Raw genomic sequence first — 12,531 nt, forward strand, 5'->3', positions numbered from 1 at the left:
CTAAGAGGGGGGGGAGGGTGAATTAGCATGCCAAAAATTACAGTACTTAAACACTTTACTAGACTACCAGTAAACCAATAAAATAGTTTAGCAAACAAATCAGTTAGCACACATGCAAACCAAATAGCAAATAATGCATTCACCCACAAAAGAAAAAACACCATAACACAAGAGATTTTGACATGGAAACCCAGATGGGAAAAACCACGGTGAGATGAAACTCACAAGTAACTATCTGCAGAATAGGAACCAGACCGGTTAAGGTCATACAATGTTCTTTACCAGAACAGATCCTGTTAGGAATCTCAATCTCTATTAGGAGATGAGTCTGGTTAAAGACTACCTTGCTAGAGGATTTTAGATCCACAGATGTGAACTACCTTGTTAGAGGATTTACAAAGGGCTTTTGGGCCTACCCGGTTAAGGGCTTCAGACTTGTCGAAGATGTGAGTAATCAACAAGTGAGTTATCTAGCAAATAGCATAGATTGCTTGGTTAGATCCTTGATAGCTCATTTCTAATGCATTCCAACATTACTTCAATATTCAACACATTCACACTCTGCCCCTTCTCACAGACCTGAACTTCTCTTCTATATTCACAATCACAAAAACTCATCAACCACCTTAAACCCTAGCAGCACCCTAAAACCCTAGACATGATGTCCTTATCAAGGAATCTTATTACATGTCAGTCCAATAGGATTACAATACAATTTCCTAGGTTAAATGCATCTAGACATATTTGGTAACACGACATAAAAAGCATCGCCAAAGTGTCGGCACCGCCAAACAATCGGTGGATGGTAACTCATCACAAAATGCTAGTTGGCAACTCCTCACAGAGTATTACCAGTTCATACAGAATACCAGTTTAAGAAAAATACCATTTGCCGGTTTGACAAAATGAAGATTGGGAAATATGAGTTGTGTCGCTTCATTCCTTCATACCTCTTGAGATCCTCAAACCACTTGAGGTCTTCATACTGCTTCAGATCAGTAAATACTTTCTACAAAACACCGATAGTCTAAAGACTATAATACATCATACCGGTTGGAACAAATACCGGTTGAGCTTTAACTCATACATACAAAGAGTGATCTCAAATCAAGTGTGTGTCCATCAATGACAATCACAACATCAATCATCAAAAACGCCAACAATCTCCCCCTTTGGCATTGATGGCAACACTTAGGAAAAATTTTGACATCTAAGTGTTTTACAACAAAAATATGCCATAATCAAAATTACTCCCCGTAAGCATATACACTATCCCTTTTGCAGAAAATACAATGTATACTAATTCTTAACAAAAATAACTTGAAATTATACATCAAAACATTCAAAATTTATACTTCTCCCCCTTTTCGAACAATGACAAAAGTATTGTAGACTAAACCCTATTTCATTAGTATTAAAATAATAATTGTTTATGACAGTAAAGAGTAAAACTTGTCAAAAACTGATTTAAAGTCCTGCAAAAATTGCTTCATGGATAAGGACTATGAGTCAAGTAGGGATGTAGCCACCTCTTTCTCTATCTGCATCTAGGAGACCTGTTCTTCCATGGCATCTATCGTGCTCATCTCTTGAGTGACTGTTAGGGCATCAAGATTTAGATAGCATTTCTAGAGAATTTTCGATATTGGTAGTAGGACCAGTTGAAGTTCCTACAAATTTCATGTCCGGTTGCTTATCTCTGCCTCTAGTCTTGCAGACTGTAGTTGAAGTCGGTGAACAGTTTGTCCATATGTGGAAAAGAAATCATATGGAATCTTGAAGGTGCCAATAAATGACTGCATATCAGATTGCAATTTGTCCTTCTGAGTGAGCACATCATCATAGAATAAATGAGGTTGGAAAATATTGCTGAGTAGTAGATTGTCCTCATTCATTGCATCTCTAATGTCCTTTTGTGCCTTCTGGAGATCAGACCAAAGCTCTGTTAACTTTCTCACCAAGGTAGTGTCCAAAGCCTTTTGATGTTCCTTCTTGGCATTTGCTTCTGCGATCTCTTCCAGGCTTTGCACCTGGTCTTCTACAACTGTACATAGAAGCTTCAATTGTGCAAGTGAGGAATCGATACTGGGAAGGTTCGTACTAGGTATCAAACTGGTAAGAGTGTCCACCGCAACTTGGATAATATCTTCCTCCTTTTTCCTCCTTAGAGTATCCAATCACTCTTGAGAAAGCTTAATGCTCTGCAACAGCTCCAATTCATTTGCAAACTAGAGGTCAATAGGACCGGTAATGTCAGTCGGTTTAGCCTGACTACCGGTTACCATTGGAGTCTCCACCTATGTGCTCTTTTCTATTGCTTCCTTGTCCTTGGCTTTTTGCTGGTCTTCTTGAGCCTTCCTCTGCTCCTCTTCTTCTTCCTTTATTTTATCTTCTTCTTGTCTCTTCTCTTCATCTTTTCGCTTCTTCTCTTCTTCACCCTTCTTCTTCTCCTCTTCCTTCTACCTCTTTTCCTCTTCCTGTTTCTTCTCTTCCTCTTTCTGCTTCTCCTCTTCTTTCTTTTCCTCTTCCTTCTTCTTCCTCTCTTCCTCTTGTTTCTTATTTTCCTCTTCTTTTCTCATCTTCTCCTCTTCTTTTCTTTTATCCTCTTCCTCTTTCTTATTTTTCTCCTCTTTTCTCTTATCATCTTCCTCTTTCTTCTTTTTCTCCTCTTTTCTCTTATCCTCTTCCTCTTTCTTCTTTTTCTCCTCTTTTCTCTTATTCACTTCCTCTTTCCTCTTTTCCTCTTCTTTTCTCTTATCCTCTTCATCTGCCTGTTTCTCCTTTTCAGCTTCCTGTTGCTTCTTTTCTTCTTCTACCTTCTTTTTCTATCCTGTTCCTTCTGATGGTGTATCCTGAGTAACATTTCCACCATCTAAGGCGTCAACATCAATGGGGTCCATTTGTTCTGTGACTGGTTCTTCTTCACCGTTACACACCTCATCTAGTTTTCCAGTTTCCGGTTCTTGCTTAGCTTTTCTATTAGCTTTAGCCACTTGATGCATCTTAAGAGCTTCTTGAGCATGAGTATGTGTATCTTTGATCACTTCATGAACCTTTCCTTCCAGTAACAGGAGTCTTCTTCATCTCATGAAGAAGAGGCCTTTGTATTTATTCATAACTTCGAAAAGTTTTGAATTTGATACATCAAGAAAATGTTGAGCAAATATTTCCTCCGTCATTTCCTATTCCTTTTCTATGGCAATGCTCCATTTATTGTCTAAATAATTATACAAAGAATCTGGTGTCTCAGATCTAATTTCTGAAGGCGACTGGTCATTAACACACAAATACTTAATGATTTCATGTTCAACTTCTTCCTTTTCATCATCATTGAAGTCATAAAAATAATCAATTAAATCATTCAACACTTTTCACCTAATATTCTTTATAGTTCTTTCACAATGTCTCAAAGGTTTGTAAGAAGCAATATTAATATTTACTGGTGCAGATGATGCCAGTTCATTCTTTGTCTTTTTCTTTGTTTGCCTGATCTTCTTAGTTGGTCCTTCTGACACAATTTCTTCTATGTCAGGTGTATTGCTTTTTGTCTTTCGCTTCCTCTCAAAGACTTTGGCAGGTGCAGCTTTCGGTTTCTTCTTAGCTGGTGACCGCTTGGTCACTTTGGGACAAGCTATAGTAACTAGTGTTAATGCTGAAGGCACTGCCTTTCCTTTCTTTTCTGAGGGTTCTGCAACTAGTGTAACCCTTTCCAAATAGGTGCCAGTTCTCTTTTCCTTAGGATCAAGGGGTGAGGCAATTAGGGTAGAAGCATACCCGTCCAACATATCATTCATTACTTCATAGCCCATAGGCTCTACTTATTCTTGTCTGGGCTCAACAGCCTCCATTATGCATTCATCCACTTTGATGGTGAAGCAGATATCTTCCTCATACTTTTTAACTAAATCACTGGATATTCTTATCCTTTGGCTCATCTTGTGTCTGAACTCATCAAAGTATTTGTTTAGCACTTCCGGATAGCTGGTTCCAACCACTTGTAGGCTTTCCTTGATTTGTTTTGTCACTGGTTGGTCGACAGACCACTGAATGTCACCTACTCCTGGAAAGTGGCCTTGGAAGTAAAAGAACAACCCAACCAGTAGTTGTCTGAACTTGAATCTTAGTGCATTATCCTGTTTGATCAACTTAAGATTAAACATAAGTTGTCTTTTCATACAAGTGCACAGATCAAATGATGCATCTTCCTTAATCATCCTGTAAGTGACATTTACCACTGTAGTAGAGATAGAATTAATTCTACTAGTAGAGAACGTCCAATAACCTATCACCATGCAGGCATACTTGACCAGATCATCCTTAATTGAGTTGAGGGTCATACCACGTGAGTCACTCACTGAACTGGTGAGCTTGGACATTACAGTCTTGCTGACCTTCCTTAGGGATGGCACTTCCCCTGTGTTACAGAAACTGGTGACGACATAAATCGCTTTTGGTGTGATATCATGTGTCCCTTCGAGGTACATCTTATCACCGTGTACCCTACTTAGAATAATGCAAATGTGATCATCCAAAAATTCTTCAAGAAAGTAAACTGCATTTTGAAGTTTCTTCTTTTCCAGAATGTTGAATTCCAGTTTAATCTTCTTATCCTTTCCACAGAACAAGCTCAGCTGGGAATGGATTACAAGAGACCCTAGGTCTTAAATTTTGTAGTCTATGTAGTCAAAAATTCCTTGTTCTACTATTACACCAGCAGGTACTTGAGATAGGGCATTGTATTTCAACTTTCATTGAATGAAGTCCATAGAATCAATAGTTGCACTAGAGCTATCATGAGATGCGGAAGCCATGATAAACAAAGAATTATGAAAAATACCTCCACAAATTGAAATTGAGGGCTTCGCAAATTGAACTTTGCTTCACACTCCTTCAATTGTAGAGATACTACTTTGCATTCTACACTCCTCCAACAGATGTTTGCTTCAGATTCTTCTTCAGGAATTTGATAAACTCTTTGATTCGCAATGTAAATCGCTTTCCTTTGCTCTGGACTTGAAAAAACTTCTTCGCTCGGAAAATGATAAGTGAGAAATGATTTTAAAATTCCTTTTAAACATGTTCTCCACCTACCATAATAAATGCTCCAATATTAGGGCGTAAACCCTAATTTGCCTTTTACCATTTTCGGTCTTCTACCGACTGATAGGTAGATCATATCGGTTAAGGTATTCTACCAGTGTAAACCAGGGGTTTGAAGTATTTCACCATTTTCTCTCCCTAAGCTTTTCTGATGCTTAGTTTGTCGGTTTCGTGATTTCCACAGTAGGTGTAGAAACTGGTTCTTCTTACAACACTGTTGGTTTCTTTTTCCATGTTTTGTTCATATCTGCTTGAACCGTTTCAATATCAATCTTTCCTTTCGGAGTGACTAGTATGTCATCTGATATGTTCTTTCTTATTATGCAGAATCTAGCAATGTGACCCAGTTTGTTGCAATGATAGCAGACCATTCTAGATGCTCTCCAAGGTCCATTATTCATTTTACCGTTCTTCCTCCTACATGTTGCAGTAGTGTGACAATGATAATGATAGATCAAACAGTTTGCTCTCCATCCGGTTGCCACTTGATAGCCACCGCTTCCTGACTAATGATTAAAGGTATTAAACCGGTTGTGATTCCAGTTCACAAAAGGTTCCGAACCAACTCCTTGAGTCCTTTGAGGATATCTTCCAGTGTTGTTTATAACAGACCTACATTCAGATGTTCTATGCCCAAACTTGTTGCATGCATAAAAATTACCATTGAACTTATTGGATCTAGGTACATTGTTTATAAAGTAAGGAAAATTATTGTAGGCTTTGCTCCTACACACATTGGCAGTATGTCCTTCTTTAAGACAGTTAAAGCAAACAGGTTTAAACTTTTTCTTACCTTTATCTTTGAATGTCTGTTGCTTCTTTGATGCTTCAGCATTTGCACCAGAGGTCTCACCTTGCTCATGACCGGAGTAATCAAGTCCATCAGTATTCTTGACAGGTTTGGTTGATTCAAGTTTTTTCTCTAGCTTAACAATACTCTTGTTGAACTTAGCAAGTATTTCCTTTGACTTAGAGAGTTCTTTGGAAATAGCAACATTTGTTTCCATCAAGTTTGCATTCTCAGAGATGGCTATGTTCAGTTCTCTTTGCATGTCTTCCTTTTCCACTTTACTCACATGGAGTTGAGCAATTAGGGCACCGATCTCTTGCTTCAGCTTGGAGATTTCATGATCTTTGTCATTTACCAGATCTTCAGCTTTCCTCCAGTTCTCAAGCTCTTGGTACATTCGAATAGTCAGTCCTTCCAACTCTATTCTTAGGTTGGAATTGGATTCATTCAACTTTTCTACTTCTTGAATTAGGACTTCCATGTCTGCTTCATCAGAAGAACTATTTTCAGATATTTCCATCAGTTTTTCAGCATGTTCTCTCCTTTTTGCCTAAGAGGCCTTATATTTGACCATAAGATCATCATAGGCTTGCTCAGACTAAGTGAGCCAATGAGTAAGTTCCCTCATAGTGTATTCCCCCATATCTCTTTCGAAGTGGTTAGACTTATAAAAAGGTTGGCTCTGATACCAATTGATGAATACTAAGAGGGGGGGTGAATTAGTACGCTAAAAATTACTGTACTTAAACACTCTACTAGACTACCAATAAACCAGTAAAATAGTTTAACAAACAAACCGGTTAGCACACATGCAAACCAAATAGAAAATAATGTATTCACCCACAGAAGCACAAACACCATAACACAAGAGATTTTGACGTGGAAACCCAAATGGGAAAAACCACGGTGAGATGAAACTCACAAGTAACTATCTGCAAAATAGGAACTAGACCGGTTAAGGTCATACAATGTTCTTTACCAAAATAGATCCTGTTAGGAATCTCAATCTCTGTTAGGAGATAAGTCCAATTAAAGACTACCTTGCTAGAGGATTTTAGATCCACAAATATGAACCACCTTGTTAGAGGATTTACAAAAGGCTTTTGGGCCTACCCAGTTAATGTTAGGGGTCCCACAGATACTGAGAGGGGGGGGTTAATCAGTATCTGACTGGTGATTGGAATTTCTTAACTTAAAACATACAGAACATAATATAACAGTGTACCAGTATGTAAGAAATAATGCAATAAACAGAATCAAGTACATCCACATGAAAAGTACACCATAACATAAGATGTTAACGAGGAAACGTGGTGTGGGAAAAATCTCAGTGGGATTTGTGACCCACAATATTCACTCACTGGCCAATAAGAGAATATTACTTACAATAGGGGCCTGCACATGTAGGAAGGCCAACTACTTAGAGCTCACTGCTCAATGGGAAGTCTCACTGACTTACAATAAGGATTATACAAATCCAATATCTTGTACTACTTTATAATAGCATCTTCAATGCCTGATTCAGTACCAGTTCCTGCTTTGTTCTTTACATATACCCCTTGACCTATATTTCACACATTAGGTCTACCTAATATTTTCCTTAATGCTTCTACTTCACCTTCTGCACTCATTACATAATGTCTACAATGATCTCTTTTATATATAAGAGTCATTTTACAATTTTTCAAGTCGGCTTACAATAATAAACAAAATATTATATAACAAAAATCATGTCGGCCTCTATGCCGGTATACTTTCTTTCTTCTATGCCAGTGCCAGTGTCCTGAGTGCCGGTGTAGAGTGTGATCTGCTGATTCTGGTATAATGTCTTTGTCGGTGCCATAGGATTGCAAGGTTTCCATCAATGAAAAAACCTTCAATCACATACAATGTCTCATTGGAGTGTGCATATGCCAACAATCTCCCCCTTTGGCATTGATGGCAACACTCACGAGAAATTTCAAAAAGTATCCAAAAATGTGTAGTCCAAAAATGTTACCAAAAATTTGTGTGCTCCCCTTGAGCATATGATTCCTATGATTTTAATTTTCTCATCACACTACTCCCCCTTTGGCATCAATGACAAAGGTTGTCAAGATGTCAGTACAGTTTGTAGTTCAACCTTGTAACTGGGTAGTTACAATTTGAAAAAGATCTCCCAAAATCAAGTTTATACTATCCATAAACTTCTTACTATCTTTTATTGTTGTCTCTATTCTCTTTATTGTACTGGTGAGATGCTGCAAATGCTCTACCAATGTTCTGCTTCCCTGTATTAATGACTCAGAAATTTCCTTCCTCATAGATGCTAGATAGTCTAATCTTGGACTTAGTTTAGATCTCAAATGTTTTGCCTTATTTATTATTCTTTCTTTCTCTCTTTCCAATTTGAGTATTTCTTCCTCAAAATTTTTTATCTTCTCCTCAAAAACTAATAGTTTATCAGGTGAGTTGACAAAGTTGTCTGCAAGTTTATTTATCTCATCCTGTACCTTGGTCATTTTCTTGTCAATATCTACAGTCAAAAAGTTTGTTTTATAGGTATCTTTATACAGATTTTTGTATTCTTTCAGCAAATTACATAGTTCCAGTAGAAGTGTGTCAAAATCTCTATTACACTTCTTTATTTCCTCATCAAAGAATTTTTGTTTTTCAATTTCTACCTTATCCTTCACTAACTCTTCCTTTATTTTCTCAATGTTTTCTGAGATATATTTACACAATGTATTCAATTGTCCTAAAGAATATTTGTTATCTATATTGTAGTTGGGAGCAATTACCTTCAAAATTGGTATGGAATCATCAATTGCTTTGTAAGCTTGTGAGCTGCAGTCGATTATTTTCTTGATAGAATCTAATAACACCTTAGTCACATTTGTTGATTTATATCCTGATGATGATCCAACAATCTGAGTACTAGTGGAAGTAACCAAGCTTTTATTGACCTCTGGTAGGTCTGTTTGTGTCTGCACTTCTTTAAGCACTAGTTTTCCTACTTCACTAGTTACCGGTGGCACTGTTTCCTTATATACCTATTCCAGTTGTTGTTGTTCTGGAGCCTTTAGCTCTATTTTTTTCTCTGTATGTTTCATTGACTTAGTCTGTGTCTCAGTCTCTACCTTTTGCTCTTTATCTTCTACCAATTTAAATGTTTCCCCTGCTACCGGAGGCTCACTAGCCATATCTGACTTAACAGTTGTATCTTTGTCAACTACTATGTTGATCTTCTGAGTATCAACATTCATAGTATATAGGACTTTAGGATTAGGATTACTATCCTTTATATCCATACTCTCAGTTGTTGGTTGATCTTCAGTAGTTGTTGATTTTACTGATGGGGTATTTAAAGAAGGTGGGGGTAAGTTGTCTCTAACCTTGATACTTGGTGTTCCACCAACTTTACCTTTCCCCTTGTCTCTATCTTTCTGATATACCTTTATAGGTTTGGGGGTCCTGTACTCTTCTTTTTTTCTTTTTTAGCCAGGAATATATCCCATCCATCTTTTATTTCCTTTGTCACTTCATTAACTCTTCTTGCCATTAGTGAAATATGTCGGTGTGCAGTAAAGAATACTGACTGGTTGGCCTTTGCAATCAGATCATCAATTTCTTATGGAGAGTTTATCGGATATAAAGTAAGTAACTTCTCAATTTTTATTTTCTTATCCAATTCTATCACTTCCTTTCTTCTTGCCTCTAGTCTTTTGAATAATTCATCAGGAATTTCATTGACTACTTCCATCAAAAATTTCTTGTACATATCCATGTGCAATATAACACTGTTTTCAACTTGTTCTTTGTCATTAGCTGTTAGAGTGTCATAAATTTTCTCTATATTTTTCAATTTACCTTCCTCTGTGATTTCATTCAGTAGTATATCAAGAGGGGCCAAGTCTTTGTTTGTCCTTTTCTTCTTCTTGGGTGTCAGTTTCTTCTTTGGTGTGGCCTTTCTAACCGGAGATCTCACTGCTTGTTGCTTTTGCCTTGTCCTCCTAGGTGAAGGTGTGTTTGCCAGTGAGGGATCTCTTTTCCTTACAACTCTTTTAAAAGTTGCAGGCATGTCACTTCTTGAAGAAGTACCTACCGGTGATAGGTGAGTTTCAGGCTATGGAGCTGCTAACTCATCCTTTGTTATGCCGGTTTTCTTCAATACATCTTCCTTAATGGCTTTTGCTTGTCTGGACCCTTTCCTTACAACTGCCTCAACCTCTTTCACTCTTTTCTTTGATTGAATTTGGCTTTCTATGGTTTCAGCACTACCAAATACTTCTTCTTTTGGTTCTCTAGGGGCTTCCAAGAGTGCTTTAGCATATGTTTCAACTATGTGATCATCTATTTCATAGCCCATTGAGGCTACCCAAACTATCCTTGGGATGACCGCTTCCATCTAGATTTCATCTTTCTTGATGACAAAACATATATCATCTTTGTATTTGTCTACAATTTTCTGTGATAACCTTACTCTTTTCTTCATTTTAGCTTTTAATGCTTGAAAGAAGTCATTAATATTGTTTTCATTATTCTCACCCATGTTATTGAATAGTTCAGTCAATTGTTTGCCTACCAGTATGTCATATCCAAGTTCTTTGTAACCTATGTCGGGAACCCGTTTTGTTATGTGTAGCATTAGGCATACCAACAAATTTCCAAATCTAAAAGTTCCTTTCTTGTCCTTCTTGATCTTTCCAAGATTGTCAATTAATTCATCCTTTAACCATTCACATATGTCAATTTTTGCATTATCTATTACCATATCATAAGCACTCTTAATGCATAAACTTGAAACTAAATTTAGTCTATTAGCATGAGTTGTTTTATACCCTAATATCATACTGATGAATCTCACATTGATATCTTTTACATCATTAACCCTTAGAGACCTCTTGTCAAATGTTGCACCAGTTAGGTCTATAACTAGGTCATTGGAAACCTTCTTAGTTTTATCTGGTCTTTTACCAGTGGTTGGTAACCCTATGACAGCTTTCACAGCTTCCTTGGTGATCTTATGGATTGCATCTAACCAGAAAAATTCTCCATGTACCCTGCTTAAAACTATCCTAATCAAATCCTTTGGAAATTCAGGAATGCTAAGGATCTCTGTAAATCATAGGGTCTCAATGATTTTGTGTTCATCTTTAACATTCCCAGTATTATCACATATCACATTTTTATACATGGTTTTAATTTCCTCATTTCCTAACTCTTCAATGTTGCAGTGGATGTACATTATGGGGTCTTCAGCATATACAACTCCCTTAGGAATTTGAGAAAAAGCACCTAAGGTATCATCCTTCTTTTCTATCTCGGGAACTAACTGAAATACGAGCCTAGGTCTTTTTATTACTTCAACAACAGTAGGGTTTGCTATGTATTCAATTGTAGAGGTGGATGCCATGATTAAATACCTTTTACTGCCTTGGATGGATGATTGCTTGGAGTGTGCTTGCTTCTTGCTCGAAATTCCTTAGCTCGGAGTCTTCATGCTCTTCAAAAATTTGAAATCATGGTGAAATGAAATGGAGCCAAAACCTTAATTTTATAATGTCTTTTCGCCATCTACCACATTAATTGCATGCGGGTTAAGTATTCACTTAACATTGTTTGCCGGTAATAAGTAATTTTCAACTTCTTATCTTAACTGAGGGAATAATAGCACATGTGTCATTAGATTGCTAAACCCTCAAGGAAATTTTCTTCAATTAGATGAAGAACTTCCTGCCAGTGGAGCACTGCTCTGTCCTTCTGGTGAAGCATCACTCTGTCCTGCTGGTGAAGCATCACTCTGTCCTGTTGGTGAAGCATTGGTTGGTTCTACCGGTGGAGGAGTATTCCCAATATTTAGATCAGCTTTCCTTATCCATTGTTTTGAGAATTCTTGCTTAACCTCTTCAACTTTTTCTTTACCTTTCAAGCTAGAACTTTTGTTGTCTACCAGTGTTCCTTTACTTCTACAAAATTTAGCAATATGCCCAATCTTGTTACATGCATAACAAGTTACATTATTTTTCTGAATAGCTTTCCCATAACCTATGCTAGTTTGTATTCTGCATTGATTAGATAAATGTCCAAATCTTCCACAAACATAACATCTCACATTCATTCTGCAGTTTTCAGAGTTGTGACCTACTTTGTTGCATTTAGAACATTGACTAGTGGGTGTGTTGATATTCTGATAATTTCTAGATCTACATTCATTTTCTCTATGACCATACTTATTACAATTAAAGCATTTTCCATTGAATTTATAAGCATTAGGTTGTCTTACCGATTTGTTGTGATCTCGAGTATTTGCAGTACCGGAGCTTTCACCAACTTCAAAGCCAATTCCAGAAGTGTCACCTTTAGGTTTTTGATTCTTCAACAAGGTGCCAAGTTCCTCTGAGGTTTTCTTGAATTTTTCTTTGTGTTGATTTGCAGTTTCTAGTTCTCTTTCCAAGATTTCTTTTTGTCTCATCAGTTCATTTGAGTCATTCTAAGTATGCATCAGATCTATCTTCAACATTTCATTTTCATAGCTAAGTCTTGTATTCTCATTTGCTGCATCACTTAGTCTTCTAGTCAATTCTTCTTCATTCTTCTTCCTATCATCAATCTTTTTGCAAAATCTCATAGTCATATCCTACATTTCATTTTTTGTTGTC

This window comes from Cryptomeria japonica, chromosome 11 (genome assembly GCF_030272615.1).
Source record: "Cryptomeria japonica chromosome 11, Sugi_1.0, whole genome shotgun sequence".
Lineage (NCBI taxonomy): Eukaryota > Viridiplantae > Streptophyta > Pinopsida > Cupressales > Cupressaceae > Cryptomeria > Cryptomeria japonica.